This window comes from Sciurus carolinensis, chromosome 9 (genome assembly GCF_902686445.1).
Source record: "Sciurus carolinensis chromosome 9, mSciCar1.2, whole genome shotgun sequence".
In the NCBI taxonomy this organism is placed as follows: domain Eukaryota; kingdom Metazoa; phylum Chordata; class Mammalia; order Rodentia; family Sciuridae; genus Sciurus; species Sciurus carolinensis.
In genome coordinates, this window is record NC_062221.1 from 27,029,383 (window position 1) to 27,049,924 (window position 20,542).

The 20,542-nt window shown below is 38.7% G+C and overlaps 1 protein-coding gene and 1 pseudogene across 1 annotated transcript in view; one reads left to right on the forward strand and one right to left on the reverse strand.

The window, feature by feature from the left end:
• Positions 1-20,542, reverse strand: part of Dock3 (dedicator of cytokinesis 3) — a 712,604-nt gene that overhangs the window by 388,168 nt on the left and 303,894 nt on the right.
• LOC124992391 (ATP synthase subunit f, mitochondrial-like) lies at positions 14,294-14,556 on the forward strand (annotated as a pseudogene).

Below are 20,542 nucleotides of genomic sequence, written 5' to 3' on the forward strand. Positions count from 1 at the left end.
TATATGTATTGCACTAAGCCACAAAGCTAGAAGTTTAGGAATTTGGAATTTAAGGCAGTTGTATAATATTAAAGTTCATGTAGTTTTCATTCCTATAAATTATTTTATCCATATAAATGGTATTATGCCTTATAATTATGGCTTCACATAAGGCTGAATGTAAGGCTGAATCTTCTGTGTGGAAATTGGGACTGAAAAGAATGAAGAAGCTGGGCATTTGGGGAATTTATTATCCAATTCACTATGAAAGAATAAAATGGTAAGTAGAGACATTAAACAAGAACATACATATGATTTTTTAAATCAAATTTCTAAAAACCAGGCACTACTTTAGGAGATATTTTGAGGGAAGCAGATAGTTACCTTGGTGGAAATACTCTTCCTGTGAACAAAAATAGTACCTTTTATCCCTCAATTAAATCATTTGGAAAATACTTAGTAAGACTGATTTTTCTGCTTGGAAATTGGAATTAAAGAAAATGAAAATTCTGGCCATTTCAGGGAAGCAGCATCAAATTCATTATGTACGAATTTTAGTAGGTAGACACCCTTTTAACTATCTCTAAGTATTGCTGGACTTCTGTGCATTTTTAATCCATATCTTTGGAATATTTTATACCTCAAAAAATCATCTTCAGCTTCTTTTATGTAAAAACAACATTGCCCAGGAATTTGGAAGGTGTTATATCAATCCTTTTTAATTCGCTACTATCATAATTCAGCCATAGCAAGCTTTAGATCTGGTTACATCTCACTGAAAGGATGTCCTTTGGGTATAGTCTGTTCTTCCAGTTATGTGCACACAAATATAGGAGGATACGCAACTCCATTGGGGCTGCCTCTGAGAGAACTCAAGTGCCCCCCATCAATCTATCTCTGGTCATCTAAATGTACTTTTTGTTGAAAGTGTGCTTAAAAGAAACCTAATAACTCAAATGGATACCATTTCCCCTTATACTTCATTCCTACAGTATGTTGGAAATTAAAACCATCATATAATAACCACAAGTCATAATGGGATCAAATCGTAAATAAAATGAAATTGATTATGTTATGGTATCGGGGGATAGTAAGGTTCTAGTTACCAATTTTTTTCAGTATTATTTTGGCATTGTATAACCTCTGATAGTATTCATGAATCGTGTTCTCTTTCAAGATTGTTTCAAACTGGGGTGACAGTCTAAAACACCCTTGCTAAAATTCTGAATAACTACTAGAGAACTGACAATTGAAAACATTCTTAGCAATCTTACCACAAATGAAGGAAAAGCTCTAACAAAAGCATATGGGCAAAAGCATATATATTTAAGTACCCTGTTATACTGATGTAGATGATCAGGACCAATTATTTGCCTGTGAATCAAGATTTCACAATAGATGGTTCTCCTAGCTGGGTTTAAAGGAAAGTCATAACATAATCTATAAAGAATTCAGAGAGATCCAAGATGGAGGACTAGAGGGAGGCTGCATTCCTTGTCGCTCCCTATCTCCGGTTTCAAGCAGAGGATATGTGTTTCTTGGTGAGGCAGTTTTTGCTGCTTATTGATCCCCTGCTGTTTACCCCATTTGTCTGCTGTGACCACCTGTAGTCTGCCAGCATATTGACGCCTTTTTGAGTGCAGATTGCTCACTGTCAGGCACCTATCATCCGCCATTTCCTGCCTCTCGCCTGTCCATCACCTGCCTTACACCTATCCATCACCCAACACACGAGGTACACCTCCCGATTGTCCGACAACAGTCAGCAAACTGATCACTGACGACCAGTGGAGCACCAGCTGCCTGCTGTTGCCTGGAAGTTCTCTGCCACAGTACCTGCAGGTTTGATTACACGTGGCTGCTGCCATTTTGAGACAACAGCCAGGCCCCGTAGGACCCCTGGCCAGACTGACTGGGCCCTGTCTCCAGGAGCCCTCAGCTCCACCGATCACTCCCTGCCTCTGGGGCCCTCACATCGACTGACAGCTCCCTGCCACCAGGACCCTCAGTCCAACTGACTGCACCCTATCACCGGGACCCCAGAACGACTGCACCCGGCCTCAAGGATCCCGCAACCACACCAAACACACCCAAACACCAGGACCCCTGCCTGACCAACCACACCACACCTCCAGGACCTCCATCTGACCACGTCCACATGCTGAGCTGCAGCTCCACATTTGTCAACACATTTGGAAGCCAGAGCAGACATCTTGGATAATCCTGGAAGCCGGAGCTCCGATCTTTAGGTGGGGCAAATCCCATCCTGAGATGCCTCCTGTAGACTTGAAGCTCAATGTCAGGTAACTCTCATGCATCAGGCTACTGAACACTGTGAGGTTTGAACACTATATGACCGTGATAGTGTAGATTTTCTTTTTTCTCCTTATTGAAAATTTTTAAGTTTTTATTTCTCTACATTTCTTGCTCTCTTTTTCCTTTTGTTTACCTGTTCCCTCAGAGTCTCTTTCTCCTTTTCTGCATGCTAACATCCAAATTTTTTTGATTACATTCTCACCCTTTCTTTAATTTAGGACTTCTGTATATTTTTTTCTTATTCCATTAACAGCCACATCCTACATCCCTCTGCATCCTCTTTGTCCTCCATTTGAAACGGCAGAACTTATTGCAAATCCGTTTGTTTTAATGAAGATAATATTTGAACTCATTCTGTTTCTTATAAAAATATTGTTATTGTCCTCATAGGGGCTACTTGGTCTAGGACTGCATAGTGTATGAATTGGGCACTGCTAATATTGATCTCCCCTTAAAGAAAAGGTTTTGGAAACCTATGGGGCCACTATAAGCCTATAGGGGGAAATCTGTAATACCCCAGAACTGCACTGCTAGAGGGGAAGATACATAAACAACATGAAAAAACAAGGGAAGAAAATGATCCAAACAAATCTAGATTCTATAGTAATAGAATCCAATGACATTATGTTAGAAGAAATGTCAGAAAAGGATTTCAGATTATACATGATTAAGATGACTCGCAAAGCAAAGGATGAGATAAGAGAGCAAATGCAGGCAATGAATGATAATACCAATAAGCTGAAAGAGCAACTGCAGGAAGCAAAAGATCATTGCAACAAAGAGATAGAGATTATAAAAAAAAAAATCCTTGAAATGAAGGAAACAATAAACCAAATAAAAAACTCAATGGAAAGCATCACCAAAAGACTAGACCACTTGGAAGACACAACCTCAGACAATGAAGACAAAATATTTAATCTGGAAAATAAAGTTGCCCAAACAGAGAAGATGGTAAGAAATCATGAACATAATCTCCAAGAACTATGGGACATCATGAAAAGACCAAATTTAAGAATTATTGGGATTGAGAAAGGCCCAGAGATACAAACCAAAGGAATGAACAACGTATTCAATGAAATATCAGAAAATTTCCCAAACCTGAAGAATGAAATGAAAAATCAAATACAAGAGGCTTACAGTACACCAAATGCACAAAATCACAACAGATCCACACCAAGGCACATTATAATGAAAATGCCTAACATTCAAAATAAAGATAGGATTTTGAAGGCTGCGAGTGAAAAGCATCAGATTACATATAGGGGGAGACCAATACGGATAGCAGCAGACTTCTCAACCCAGACTCTAAAAGCTAGAAGGGCCTGGAACAACATATTTCAAGCTCTGAAAGAACATGGTTGCCAACCAAGAATCCTATACCCAGCAAAACTAACCTTCAGATTTGAAGATGAAATAAAATCCTTCCACGATAAACAAAAGTTAAAAGAATTTACAAATAAAAAGCCTGCACTACAGAATGTTCTCAACAAAATATTCCATGAGGAGGTAATGAAAAACAACAATGTAGGTCAGCAAAGGGAGGAACTACCTTTGAGAAAAACCATTCAAAGGAGAAACCAAGCCAACATAAAAACCAAAAATAAGCCCAAATGACTGGGAATACAAATCATATCTCAATAATAACCCTGAATGTTAATTGTCTAACTCATCAATCAGAAGACATAGACAGAATGAATTAAAAAGAAAGAACCAACGATATGTGCCTGCAAGAGACTCATCTCATAGAAAAAGACATCCACAGACTACAGGTTAAAGGATGGGAAAAAACCTACCACACACACAAGGACTCAGTACAAAGGCGGGGGTTTCCATCCTTATTATCAGATAAAGTGGACGTCAAGCCAAAGTTAGTCAGAAGGGATATAGAAGGACATTTCATACTGCTTAAGGGAACCATAAATCAGGAAGACATAATGATAGTAAATATTTATACCCCAAACATGGTGCATCCCTGTACATCAAACAAATCCTTTTCAATTTCAGGAAACACATAGACCACAACACAGTAATTCTTGGTGACTTTAATGCACCGTTGTCACCACTAGATAGATCTTCCAAACAAAAACCAAACAAAGAAACCATAGAACTCAATAACACAATCAATAACCTACACTTAATAGACATATATAGAATATTCCATCTATCAACAAGCAAATTCACTTTCTTCTCAGCAGCACATCGAACCTTCTCGAAAATAGACCACGTTATGCCACAAAGCAGCCTTTAGGAAACGCAAAAAAACTGAGATACTACCTTGTGTTCTATCAGATCATAATGGACTGAGAGTAGAAATCAATGACAAAATAAAAAACAGAAATTACTCCAACATCTGGAGACTAAATAATATGCTATTAAATGAAATATGGATAACAGAAAACATCAGGGAGGAGATAAAAAAATTCTTAGAGGTCAATGAGAATGGCGATACAACATATCAAAATCTCTGGTACACTATGAAAGCAGTACTAAGAGAAAAATTCATTTCATAGAGTGCATTCAATAAAAGAAAAAAATCAACAAATAATTGACCTAACACTACAGCTCAAAGCCCTAGAGAAAGAAGAACAGATCAACACCAAAAGTAGTAGAAGACAGGAAGTAGTTAAAATCAAGCTGAAATCAAAAAATTGACAAAAAAAAAGTTGGTTCTTTGAGAAAGTAAACAAAATAGACAAACCCTTAGCCACACTAACAAAGAGAAGGAGAGAGAAGACTCAAATTACTAAAATTCGTGATGAAAAAGGAAATATCACGACAGACACCACTGAGATACATAACATAAAGAGAAGCTACTTTGAAAATCTGTATTCCAACAAAATGGAAACTACCGAAGACATTGACAAATTTCTAGAGACATATGCTCCTGCTAAACTGAACCAGGATGACATACACAATTTACACAGATCAATATCAAGCAATGAAATAGAAGAAGCCATTAAAAACCTACCATCCAAGAAAAGCCCAGGACCAGATGGATTCTCAGCTGAGTTCTACAAGATCTCAAAGAGAACTCATTCAATACTTCTCAAAGTATTCCAGGAAATAGAAAAGGAGGGTACCCTACCAAACTCATTCTATGAAGCTAATATCACCCTCATACCCAAACCAGGAAAAGACACATCAAGGAAAGAAAATTTTAGACCAATATCCTTGATGAATATAGATGCAAAGATCCTTAACAAAATATTGGCAAACTGTATCCAAAAACATGTTAAGAAAATTATGCACCACGATCAAGTGGGGTTCATCCTGGAAATGCAAGGATGGTTTAACATCCATAAATCAATAAACGTAATCCATCATGTCAATAGATTTAAGAATAAGAATCATAGGGTTATATCACTGACGCAGAAAAAGCGTTCGACAAAATGCAACACCCCTTCATGCTCAAAACACTAAAAAAATAGGGATAGTAGGAACATACCTGAACATTGTAAAGGCTATTTATGCTAAGCCCATGCCCAACATCTTTCTTAATGGAGAAAAACTGAAAACATTCCCTTTAAAAACGGGAACAAGACAGGGATGTCCTCTTTCACCACTTCTATTCAACATTGTCCTCAAAACTCTAGCCAGAGCAATTAGGCAGACCAAAGAAATTAAAGGTATACGAATAGGAAAAGAGGAACTTAAGCTGTCACTATTTGCTGATGACATGATTCTATATTTAGAGAATCCAAAAAAATCCACTAGAAAACTTCTACACCTCATCAATGAATTCAGCAAAATAGCAGGCTATAAAATCAACACGCATAAATCTAAAGCATTTTTATACACAAGCGACGAAACATCTGAAAGGGAAATGAGGAAAACAACTCCATTTGTAATAGCCTCAAAAAAAAAAAAAATACTTGGGAATCGATCTAACCAAAGAGGTAAAAGATCTCTACAATGAAAACTACAAAACACTGAAGAAAGAAATTGAGGAAGACCTTAGAAGATGGAAAGATCTCCCATGTTCTTGGATAGGTAGAATTAATATTGTCAAAATGGCCATACTACCAAAAGTGCTATACAGATTCAATGCAATTCCAATTAAAATCCCAATGATGTGCCTTACAAAAAGAGAGCAAGCAATCATGAAATTCATCTGGAAGAATAAGAAACCCAGAATGGCTAAAGTAATCCTTAGCAGGAAGAATGAAACAGGGGGTATCCCAATACCAGAACTTCAACTATACTACAAAGCAATAGTAAGAAAAACGGCATGGTATTGGCACCAAAATAGACAGGTAGGTCAATGGTACAGAATAGAGGACATGGACACAAGCCCAAATAAATACAATTTTCTCATACAAGACAAAGGTGCCAAATATATGCAATGGAGAAAAGATAGCCTCTTCAACAAATGGTGCTGGGAAAACTGGAAATCCATATGCAGAAGAATGAAACTAACCCCCTATCTCTCACCCTGCACAAAAATCAACTCACAATGGATCAAGGGCCTTGAAATCAAACCAGAGACCCTGCATCTTATAGAAGAAAAAGTAGGTCCAAATCTTCAACTTGTTGGCTTAGGATCAGACTTCCTTAACAGGACTCCCATAGCACAAGAAATAAAAGCAAGAATCAATAACTGGGACAGATTCAAACTAAATAGCTTTCTCTCAGCAAAGGAAACTATCAGCAATGTGAAGAGAGAACCTACAGAGTGGGAGAAAATCTTTGCCACTCATACTTCAGATAGAGCACTAATTTCCAGAATATATAAAGAACTCAAAAAACTCTACACCAAGAATACAAATAACCCAATCAACAAATGGGCTAAGGATATGAACAGACACTTCACAGAAGATCTACAAGCACTCAACAAACTTATGAAAAAATGTTCAACATCTTTAGTAATAAGAGAAATGCAAATCAAAACTACCCTAAGATTCCATCTCACCCTAATTAGAAAGGCAATTATTAAGAATACAAGCAACAATAGGTGTTGGAGAGGATGTGGGGAAAAAGGTACACTCATACATTGCTGGTGGGGATGCAAATTAGTGCAGCCACTCTGGAAAGCAATGTGGAGATTCCTTAGAAAACTTGGAATGGACCCACCATTTGACCCAGCTATCCCACTCCTTGGTCGGTACCCAAAGGACTTAAAATCAGCATAGTACAGAGATACAGCCACATCAATGTTCATAGCTTGCCAATTCACATTAGCCAGACTGTGGAACCAACCTCGATTTCCTTCAATTGATGAATGGATAAAGAAACTGTGGTATATATATACAATGTAATATTACTCAGTTATAAAGAATAATAAAATTATGGCATTTGCAGGCAAATGGATGAAATTGGAGAATATCATGCTAAGTGAGATAAGCCAATCTCAAAAATCTAAAAGATGAATGATCTCAGTGATAAGTAGATGATGACACATAATGGGGGTTGGAGGGGGGCAAGAATGGAGGAAGGAGGGACTGTATAGAGGGAAAAGAGAGGTGGGAGGGGTGAGGGGGAAGGAAAAAATAATGGAATGAATCAAACATCATTACCCTATGTAAATGTATGATTACACAAATGGTATGCTGTTACTCCATGTAGAAACAGAGAAACAACATGTATCCCATTTGTTTACAATAAAAATAAATTAAAAAAAAGAGAAATGCAAATCAAAACTGCCCTAAGATTCCATCTCACCCCAATCAGAATGGAGATTATCAAGAATACATGCAACAATAGGTGCTGGAGAGGATGTGGGGAAAAAGGTACACTCATACATTGTTGGTGGGCCTCCAAATTAGTGCAGCCACTCTGGAAATCAGCGTGGAAATTCCTTAGGAAACTTGGAATGGACCCACCATTTGACCCAGCTATCCCACTCCTCAGCCTATACCCAAAGGACTTAAAATCAGCACCCTCATAATATAAAACTGTCAGTTTGAGCTTTTTGAAAGGAAGCAAGTTCAGCTTTATGTGAATTCACAATAGGTCTGGGGCTGGGAATGCCAAGGTCAGATCAGATAGAAAGCTTAATGTTCACAGTTCTCTATCGCATGTAGACTCAGGGTAAGGGGGAATCCAGTCATCCCTTATTGTATTTCACGGGGGCTCATGTAATGGGGGGTGAAGGGCGCAATGTCAATAACCACACAGACACTGGGAGCCAGGTAAGAGCAGGCAAGCTTGCAGCTGCTGACTTGTTTATTGTGGAAGCTTCTCCTTCATTTTTTATTTATTTTTTTAAATTCATTTTTATTGTAAACAAATGGGATACATCTTGTTTCTCTGTTTGTATGTGAAGTAGAGGCATACCATTTGAGTAATCATACATTTACCTAGGGTAATAGTTTTTATTCATTCTGTTTTTTTTTCTCCCTCCACCCTTCCCACCCCTCTTATCCCTTTATAGAGTCCCTCTTTCCTCCATTCTAGCCCCCTTCCCACCCCCTATATGTGTCATCATCCGCTTATCAGCTAGATAATTCGTCCTTTGTTTTTTGAGATTGGCTTATCTCACTCAGCATGATATTCTCCAATTTCATCCATTTGCCTGCAAATGTCATAATTTAATTATTCTTTATGGCTGAGTAATATTCCACGGTATATATATACCACAGTTTCTTTATCTATTCAACTGAGGAGGATCTCGGTTGGTTCTACAATCTGGCAATTGTGAATTGAGCAGCTATGAACATTGATGTGGCTGTATCTCTGTTGTATGCTGATTTTAAGTCCTTTGGGTACAGACCAAAGAGTGGGATAGCTGGGTCAAATGGTGGGTCCATATCAAGTTTTCTAAGGAATCTCCACATTGCTTTCCAGAGTGGCTACACTAATTTGCACCCCACCAGCAATGTATGAGTGTCCTTTTTTCCCCACATCCTCTCCAACACCTATTGTTGCTTGTATTCTTGATAATCGCCTTTCTAATTGGAGTGAGATGGAATCTTAGGGTAGTTTTGATTTGCATTTCTCTTATTACTAAAGATGTTGAACATTTTTTCATAAGTTTGAGTGCTTGTAGATCTTCTTCTGTGAAGTGTCTGTTCATATCCTTAGCCCATTTGTTGACTAGGTTATTTGTATTCTTCATGTAGAATTTTTTGAGTTCTTTATATGGAAATTAGTGCTCTATCTGAAGTATGAGTGGCAAAGATTTTCTCCCACTCTGTAGGCTCTCTCTTCACATTGCTGATAGTTTCCTTTGCTGAGAGAAAGCTATTTAGTTTGAATCTGTCCCAGTTATTGATTCTTGCTTTTATTTCTTGAGCTATGGGAGTCCTGCTGAGGAAGTCTGATCCTAAGGCAACAAGTTGAAGATTTGGACCTACTTTTTCTTCTATAAGATGCAGGATCTCTGGTCTGATTTCAAGGTCCTTGATCCATTGTGAGTTGATTTTCGTGCAGGGTGAGAGATAGGGGTTTAATTTCATTCTGTTGCATATGGATTTCCAGTTTTCCCAGCACCATTTGTTGAAGAGGCTATCTTTTCTCCATTGCATATATTTGGCACCTTTGTCTTGTATGAGAAAATTGTATTTATTTGGGTTTGTGTGCATGTCCTCTATTCTGTACCATGGATCTACCTGTCTATTTTGGTGCCAATACCATTCTTCTTTTATTGAATACCTATCCAATCAGTGCGTCAATCTGCGCGTCACACCACTTGAAACCACCATTTAGTCCCCTAGGACCACCAGTCATTTGACGGTTTTGTATTTTGCACCAATGGGGATATATTTCTGATTCTATATGACTGTACAATCCCTCCCACACCCAGAGAAGCATTCAGTGAGGATTCACCACCACAGTGTCCAAAGAAATTCCCTGCACTTTCAGCAGATTCTGATTCTGCCCCACAAGAAATCAATTTAAGAAAAGATCCATTCTCTAGGCTTTCTTTGTAGATCCAAAAACCCTTGCCTTTTTGTCTCTAAGATACAAGTAACAGCTTCCCACCCTGCTACCAGGTCAGTTGGTGCTTGAACCTAGAGACATGGAGAAAGACTGTAGCATGGATATGTTAGGATCTGGATGATTAGAGGCACAGTTTGCTGGTCTGCAGAGCAAAGGAAGGCAGAGTATGCTTCCCTTTGAAATTGAAATTAATAGTTTGAAATTTGTGAGAAGGAGCTAGTACCCCTGAATATGAATTCCAAATGGAATTGGGTACTGAGTACTAAAGCTGGGCCTGGTGAATAGTTTCAAGTTGCAATTCCCCAACCCAGCACAGATCCTCCCAGTCAGCCACCCCTCCCATACTCATATATATTTGGAGGATTCACTATCACTATAAGAGACACTTGACATGCCCCTGAGCAAACAGACTAAAGTTCTCAGGAACTGGGATGTGGTACAATACAGGGTCCTCAATGGGGAGGTTTGGTGGGTGACTCCTTCTATAGCTACACCCTCCATCTCCAGGCACAAAATAACAGCTATTAAATGTGAATTTACCCCTGCAGTAGCTAACTTTCCCTCAGAAACTTGCTGATTGATGAAGAGGAGTGCATTTCAACATACAGACTTTTGTAACAATTGTGGTCTATTTACATTGGAGCTGAGAAGAAACAAACTCAATTGTAGTTGCAACCCACAGACCTCTTAATAGCTGGCCAATTCTAAAATTAGAAGCCTGGAAAACAAGCATCTCCATTTAAATTATGTTAGCAAGGAAAATTCTTACTTCTTTCTTTGGTTTCTTCTTGTTTTTGCTTTTTTTGTAATTTGTTTTGTTTCCCCTTCATGATTTGGTTTTTCATATTTCTATTTAATTTTATGGAATTTATTGGATTTTTCTTTTGGTATTTTCTTTCTTCTCATTGTATTTCCTTCCCTTCTCTTTTGCCATTCTTTCTCTTCACATTTTCTCTTTTATTTCTCTCCCCATACTTTATACACACACACACACAGCATTAATTATTCTATCATTAATATCTAATTTATCAGTTTACTTTATACTGTTATACTCCCTTCACTTTGGTTAGTGAGGTTGTAGAGATCATCTATAATGTTTTTATTAATGTTGATATATGGTTTACTCTTAAGTGGTAGTTATTCTCTACTTTCAAAGAGGTGCTAGTGACAGAACACACACTTTGATAGGTTGAGTGGAACAGATACAGCCCAAGATCAGAATACACTGAAAAGAGAAAACTGCTCACCAAAAATACCCTCACAAAATAGAAGAGAAATACAGCCTAAGAGATACAAGAATCTCAACATAGAAACACAGGAAACAAGTCAACAAGACACCTCTAAAAGTTCATCACTCTGAAAAACCAAATCCATAGATAATGAAGTGGGTAAAATGCAGGACAGAGAATTCAAATGTGTGCAGGCGGCCACGTGCAGCAGCCCCAGCAAGCTCGTGCTTGAGGCGGCACTGGCACAGCGATAACCCCATGGGCGAGCTGGTCGCGGCGCAGCAGGGGCTTTTCCAGCTGCACTGCTGCTCCACCCCATGGGGCTGCCCGGGGAGCAGGATGCGCCTCCTCCCCAGCCCTTGTGGTGCAAGCGGCCGGAGGAACCTCCTGAGTAAGGCCTTGGAGGAGGAAGACGCAGAAACGCTGGGTTCCTGGGGCGCCACGCGAGACTGGCACTTCACCCTGCACTTCAGCCCACAAGACCTGCAAAGAGAAGCATGCAAGGAAGCATCCCCCAAAAGTAGAATAAAGAAGTTGGTCACTCCCAGTCCACCTCCCATTCCTTCCCACGGTCCCGTTGCTGTAGGCAGCAACAAGTGGTGGCCCTACGGGGACTTCAGCACGGTAGGTAAGTACTGAGGAACCTCCCGGGAGTCTCTGGCCAGAGCGGTTAAGGGTGAGGGAAAGTAAGAGAAAAATAGGAAGGAAGGAGAAAAATAAAGAAGCTGTTCATTCCCGGTCCGCCTCCATCATGGCACAGTGGGTAAATTGAGGAACCTCGCAGGAGTCTGGTCAGAGCGGTATAGGGCAAGGGAAGGAAAAGAATTCATAAAGGGGTCAGAAATCTCAAAGAATGAGATGACCAAAGTCATAAAAGGTTTATTAATGAGTAATGGTACAGCAGTAAAAGAATCTACTGTAAAGTCATATGTTCAAACCTTAGCAACAGTGAGCCCATGGTTTATAGAGGAAGGCTTACTTAATGTACCACAATGGGATCTTCATAAACAGGATCTAATAGTGACAGAAAAACAGGGGGTTCCTCTTCCTAAAGGAACATTTCCTATGTGGCAATTAATTTGGGAATGTTTAACTTCATATAAACCTAGCATCCAGTCGCTGACGCTGAAAGTGCGGAAGCCTTAGGAGAAGTACAAGAGCGAGAATCTATTAAACAAGGAGAACAAGGTAAGGAAGAATTGAGTGGTAGTGACTTAGAAAGTAATTACTCAGATAATTTAACAAAAACAAGGGGAAAAGGTAGGGGAAAGCTAGATTCAGCCTTCTGCACCACCATGGGGGGATCCTCTGATCAAGGCCATTCAGGACCTTTCTAAGCGTTTAGACGCCCTGGAATGCAGGGAACCCCAGAGTTCATGGAACCTGCCCATATTTGAGGACCAGGATGGACAGAGATGCCATCAACCATTAGATTTTAAAACCATTAAAAACTTTAAAGAGGCAGTTATGACATATGGACCTCAGGCATCATTTACCATAAGTATGCTTGAGTCTTTGAGTAATTTAAATTTGACTTCTACTGATTGAAAACAGTGAACATGAACATGATAATTCTCCTCCTGATGATTCCACTGATTGAAACACCTTACAACTCTGGTCTGTAGTTACAGGATCGCTTTTGTCCCTCCCTCCTTATGTGTCATGTCGCTGTTCATCCTTAATCATACTTTAGAGTGCACTCCTCCTCATGTTTTTTTTTTTTAACTCAATGTTGGAATAGTAGTTTTCCTTTAATGATTTTTGCTTGAGTTCCTAGGTACCTCCCAATGCCAGTTTTAGCCAATTTGGAAGACCTGCCTGTGGTGTTGTCTTGACGAGCAAGTGGATATTTTGATGGACCTTGCTGCATTAGGATGTCTTGGACATTATTCAGGACCATAATGACAGCAGGGCTGCTAATTTATCAAGACAACTTAGTGCTGTGCTTAATGGATCTTGGAACTATCAGTTTGATAATCTCACCAGATCACTACGAGCCCAAACAATCTTAGTAAATTCTACTAAAGTCAAGGTGCCCTCTGTTGCTGATGAAATTACATTTTTTAAAGATATTGTACAATGGGGTCAAAAATGGGCAGGCATTATGGGGTTCTGTTTAATACTTCTGTTGTTCATTGTGTTAGCATTTTATTGTATGTGTAAGATGCGCCTAAGCCAACAAAGGGATAAGATCATTGTAAAAAATGCACTTGTGCCTTAGAAGCCAGAACTTCTCCTCAGGCTTGGCTGTCTCAAATGGATGGCTGGTAGTCAAAGATGGGAAAGCCTCCTGTGACTGACATATCAACCTAAGACATGAGCCAAGACGATCAAGCTTCTTGGTAATCCGATGACAGGTAAGAATGTCAGTAAGACATGTGGATGCCTAAGACAGGCACAGTCAGTCCAGATGCAGTGATAGCTATCACACATCCCTTAAAGTTTTCTTCACCTTTTAAAACAAAAAGGGGGAGAGGTAGGAGGTCGCATGCATGCAGGCGCCTTCTCCCCAGACATCTGCAGGCGGCCAAGCGCGCCAGTCCCAGCAAGCTCGAGCGTGAGGCGCCGGTCCAGTGGGGACTTTTTCCAGCCCAGAGCGGGGACTTTTTCAGTTGGTTGTCCTTCCCCGCCCCCTGCCATGGGGCTGCCTGGGGAGCAGGACGTGCCCACCTGCTAGTCCGCAACGCCTCCCCCCACCTCCCCGCCCTTGTGGCTCACGCAAGCAGCGGAGGAACCTCCTGAGTGAGGCCTCCCAGGAGGAAGACACGGAAACACTGGGCTCCTGGGGGCGCCAACGCGAGACCAGCACTTCAGCCCACAAGACCTGCAAAGAGGCACTCCCTACCCAGCAGCTCTTGTGCTGGTGGCTCAGCAGACACTAGGACTCCAAGATGGCATCAGTCGTGCCAGTGAAAGAGAAGAAACTCATGGAGTCAAACTAGGGGAGCTTCCAAGCTGGATATTGATGCGGATTTCATGCCTAAAGGCACTGTGGGAGCATTTCAGAGAGGTTACTACCGGTACTACAAGTACATCAATGTGAAGAAGGGCAGCACTGCGGGTGTCAACATGGTGCTGGCAGCATACGTGCTTTTCAGCTTACTGCCTTTCTTACAAGGAACTCAAGCACGAGTGGCGATGCAAGTACCATTGAAGAGGGGCCGGTGTGGAGAGCATACTGCGTACTCCTGATTGGGACCTCCTCTCCTATGAAGAAGTGAAATCATGGCCTCTTGGCCTCATGCTTTCCTATCCCGAGTATTAATACCCAATAAAAGGTGACTAGTTAAAAAAAAAAAAAAAAGACCTGCAAAGAGAAGCATGCAAGGAAGCATCCCCCAAAAGTAGAATAAAGAAGTTGGTCATTTCCAGTCTTCCTCCGATTCCTCCCGGCGGTCTCATTGCTGCAGGCGGCAACAAAATGACTATCATCTGAACCCAGGACACATAAACAACTAAGAAAGGCAATACAGGATATAACTGAAAATTTTCAAAAGAGACAGATTCTGAAAAAGCACCAGCAGAAACTTTAGAAATGAAACTGAAATAAGTTAAATAAAAAAACTCAGTTGAAAGTCTCACCAATCAACTATATAAACCAGAAGGCAGAATTGCAGCTTTGATGACAAGGTGAAAGAAGCAGAACATAAGATAGTAATAAAGAAAAAAATGAACAGAATAAATAAGAATTCTGGGACAATACTAAAATACCTAACTTAAGGCTCACAGTTCCTGAAAAAGGAGTCATGATATACACCAATGGCAGAGAACACCTACCCAATGCAATAATAACAGCAGAAAATTTCCCAAATATTAAGAATGAGAGATAGACATCAAGACACAAGTTGTATTTAGTACCCCAAATAGTCATGACCAGAAAGAAACCTCTCCGCAACATATAGTTAAAATGTCAAAAACACAGAGTATGGAAAGAATTTTAAAAGCTACAAGAGAGAAATGCCAAATCACTTACAAAGGCAAAACCATCAGAATAACAGCAGATTTCTCAGCGAACTGCTAAAAGTCAGGAGAGCATGGAATGATCTTTTAAGCACTGAAAAAAAAAAAAAAATACCTGTCACCCTGGATTAGCATATCCAGTAAAATTATCCTTTAAAATAAAAAAAGAAATAAAGACCTTGGAAGATAAGCACAAACTAAAGTAATTCATGACCATTAAGCAAGCAAAGACGATACTTAAAGGAATCCTATGTACGAACAAGGAAGATAAACATAAGCAAGTGAGCATGGGAAGGAAAATAAATTCTCATAAGAACAGATAAATGAGAATTAGAAATAAATCAAACATTGGAAAATGACAAAAATGCCAAAAATTAGTACTTACCTTTCAATAATAATCCTGAATTTAAATGACCATGATTTGCCAAATAAGACAGACTGGCAGATTAGATTAAAAAACAAGATCCAACTGTTTGCCATTTGCAAGAAATACACCTTACTGACTAAAAACATGCACAGGCTGAGAGTGAATAAATGGAAAATGCTATTCAATGCAAATGCATTCTGAACACAAGCAGAAATAGCTATTCGCATATCTGAAAAAGAAGACTTCAATCCAAAATTAGAAGAGACAAAGGTTACCACATCCTAGTAAGTAATCCATCAAGAAGATGTAACATTTGTAAATATTTATGTTCCATATGTCAATACACAATTTCATAAAACAAATACTACCTGACATAGGCTCCAATACAAAAATAGAAGGTGACTCCAATACCTACTTTCACTAATAGAAAGACCATTCTGATAAAAAAAAACATCAGCAAAGAAACAACAGAGTTAAACTATAATTTAGATCTAATGAACTTAACAGACATGTAGACAATATTCCATCCAACAACAGATAGGACACACACCTTTTCTAGAACTTAATGGAACTTTCTCCAATACAGATCATATTTTCAAACATAAACAACCTTAGCAAATACAAAAAAAACCTTCCTCCATCTTATCAGATCATAATTGACTGAAAGTAGAAATCAACAGCCAGAGAAACTACAAATACATGGAGACTGAACAATATACTTTTGTGTGGTCAGTGAACAGTTGTTCACTGAAGAGATAGGAATAAAATTTAAAAATTCCTAGAACCAAATGAAAAAGGGAACACAATAAACCAGAATCTGTAGGATACAATTCTATGAGGGATTTTATGGTTATGAGTGCCTACATTTTAAAAAAAAATCAGAGACCTCAACTTGATAGCCTAATGATGCATCTCAAAATCTTAGAAAAACATGAATAAACAGCACCCAAAACCAGTAGAAGGAAAGAAATAATAAAAATCAAACAAGAAATTAATGGAAACAGAGACTAAAACAAATATAAAAAAATATATCTAAGAGTTGGTTTTTTTGGAAAGATAAAAAGAGTGATAAACCATTAGCCAAAATGACCAAAAATTGAAATGAGAGAAGATTCAAATTAATGAAGTTACAGTAAAGATTGGAATATTACAACAGATATCACTAAAACCCAGAGAATCATTAGGGGCTACTTCAAAAAATTTTATTTTAATAAATTGGAAAATCTTTAAGAAATGGAAAAATATTTAGATATATATAACCTACCAAAATTGAACCGAGATGGTATAACAAATACAAATAGATCAGTAACAAGAAAAGGAATTTAAGCAGTAATAAAAAGTCTCCCAGAAAAGAAAAGACCAGGTTCAGACAGATTCATTACTGAATGTACCAGACCTTTAAAGAAGAACATGACTGCTCTTCAAACTATTCCATGAAATACAAAGGGAAGGGATACTTTCAAACTCAATCTCTAAAACCAGTATCACCCTGATACCCCTACCAGATAATGATGTCACAAAAAATTAAATAGATCACAAACCATGACCCAGCTGCTTTCATTCCAGGGAATCAGAGACAGTTCAACATATCCATCAATAAACACAATACACCACATAAACAGAATCAAGGATAAGTCATAATCATTCCACTGGAGGCAGAAAAGCCTTTAACAAAACTCAATATCCCTTCATGATAAAAGCCACAAAGAAATTCAGAAAGATCTTACCTCAACATCATGAAGCAACATATGACAAACCTGCAGCCAATATCATACTTAATGAGCAAAACCAAACATGTTTCCTCAAAAAACAGGAATGAGACAAAGATGTCCACTCTCTCTACTTCTATTTAAAATAGTACTTGAAATTTTAGCCAGAGCAACTAATCAAGAGAAAGAAAAGAGGAATACAAATAGGAAGAATTCAGATTATCACTGTTTACAGAGGACAAGATCATATTCTTAGAGTACTCTAAAGACTACACCAGAAAATTTTTAGACCTGATAAATTCAGCAAAGTAGAGGGATAAAAAAAAATCAACAAACAAAAGTCAATAACTTTTCTATACACCAACAATGAACCTGATGAGAAAAAAATTCCATTCATGATAGCTTAAAAAATAAAATACCTAGAAATCAATCTAACCAAAGAGATGAAAGACCTCTACAGTGAAAGAAACTGAAAAAGATACATAAGGTGGAAAGACCTCCTATGTTCATGGAAAGGAAAATTAAAATAGCTAAAATGGCTATATTACTGAAAGCAATCTATAGATTCAATGCAAACTCCATCAAAATACCAATGATGTCCTCCACAGAACTAGAAAAAATAATCTGAAAATTCATAAAGAAGTAAATGTAACCTGAACAACCTAAATAATCCTAGGCAAAAAGTGCAATTCTTGGGTCATCACAATATCCAATTTCAAAATATACACAGAACCAAAATAATTTAAAACAATCATAAAAACAGACATGTAGAAACAGAATAGAATACAGGACCCAGAGACAACATATAAAGCGATAGCCATCTGATTCTTGCCAAAAGTACCATAAAAACATACATTAAAGAAAAGACAGTGTCATTAACAAATGGAGCTAGGCAAACTAGATATCCATACATAGAAGACTGAAACTAAAAAAGCAACAGAAACTTTCAAGAGCAAACAATACTTATTCTAAAATGTAGGAATATCACAGATATGTCTGTGTGTGAGACACACAGACACAGCAAGGGGAGAGGGGATAGAGGGAGGAGGAGGATATTTTTGGTACTTTTTGTTAAGAATCACTTTATTTTGTTTCATTGTTCTTTGTGCCTGTTTTTTTTTTTTTTTTTTTTCCCCAGTATCATGGTGTTTTGGTTACTACAGGTCTGTAGTGTGTCTTGAAATCAGGTATTGTGATGTGCTAACCCAGTTAGCTTCAGACATTAGAAGGAAACTCCACAGAGTTCCCTTAGGATCTGACAATACTCTGAACAATCTTCTTAAAATAGTCATTAAGATTTTTTTTACAATTGAGATCAGGAGGAAATTAAAAGGAAGAGGGAACAGTGCAAAAGAATTCCCAAAGTGAGGCTCCTGGGAAAAAGGGCAGTACACCTCTGCTTGCTTTGGCTGTGGGCAGAAAAGACTGAAGTCAAGGGGACTGTTTGCAAGGAGGACCACTGGAAGTTGTACTGTCCCCTCAAAGGTCCATGTGCTCAGATGATTCCCTGATGGTCCAACAATGGGACTGAGGAGGCCTGGGGTACCCCTTAGTGTTTTGTTTTGTTTTGTTTGCTGTGACTAAAAGGATCTGACCAGAACAATCATAGAGGAGGAAAAGTTTATTTGAGGGCTCACAGTTTCAGAGGTTTTAGTTCATAGAAGTCTGGTTCTGTTCCTCAGGGCTTGAGGTGAAGCTGAACATCATGGTGGGAGAGGGTGGTGGAGGGAAGTAGCTCACATCATGGTGATAAGGAAGCAGAGAGACAGAGTTCATTCTCCAGATATAAAACATATACCCCACAGTCATGCTATGGGCTGATTTAAAAATTAAACCAACGTGACCCCATTTTGTTTAGACATCTTAACCTGTATAAAATCGGGACCCCTTTTCCTCATGAGCCCACTCACATAGGAGCTAACACCTCCACCCTACCCCACTTGTACCCTGATCACAATATCCTTAACTTGTAAAATGTAAGCTTGCCCTTCTGACCATGTACTGATGATTTCTAAGAAAACTGTTTTATGTGGTTGTAACTGCCAATCTCTCCCCCAACCTTCCTATGTGATTTTCCAGCTTTGAAGCCACAGTCAACCCCATGTTGGTGTCAGAGACTACAAACAGTTTGCTTTCTGCTTTCTCAGACCTGGCCAGAATAAATTCTTTGTCTTTTGCTTCAAAAGAACCCAGAGTTTTTATTTCGGATACTGGAATAGCACCTTAACAGTCATTCCCCCAATGAACCACTTCTTCTGAGTACAACCTACCTGCCTCCAGTTACCACTCAGTTAATCCCATTGAGGATTAATCCATTGATTATGGTAAGGATATAACCTAATGATTTCTTCCCCAAACCTTTCATGGTCTCACACTTGAGCTTTTGGGAGACACCACATCTAAACCATAATAGTACTCTCTGCTCATTAAAATGTATTTATTCTAATGGCTTAAAGCACTGACTGAAATCATTCTATTTTGTTTTCCTAGCTCTGGTTTATACCTGCTCCTTTTACTCCCTATTCTCCTTCTTACATTACATACTACCACCTCAAATCCCTGCATCATCCATCTTTTTTCTCCTTTTTACACTTGGTGTATATAATTTTTTAAATTTTCTTTTTCTCTCTCTTTGACCAATTTTTTTCTTTCCCCTTTGAGTCTCCATATAATATTATAGCAGTTTTACTGTATTTAGTAAATAATTTTTTTTTCCTATTCCAGAATGCGTTTATTCCAGAATTAGAGGAATTGTAGAGAACAGTAGCAACAAGTTTTGACTTCTCATAAGGTTGAATAGTACATGGCTTGGTTGTGAAGTGACTATAGTAAATAAGGTTCAGTGGCTTCTCTTGAAGTGGTGCTAATATTGAGAACAGCAGAGGCAACCCACTGAGTTAAAGTACCAATACCTGGATATTCACCCAACCCAGGACTCTTAAGAGAAAGAAATTTGTGAAATAGTTTCTTACTTGAAAGAAGAAGTGATAACCATCCCATTAGATGGGCAGACATACATGTAATATGAAAAAGCAAAGGAACAAACCACCCCAAACAGCACATAACAAATCAACAACTGACTCCTTCAACAACACAGGGGAGGA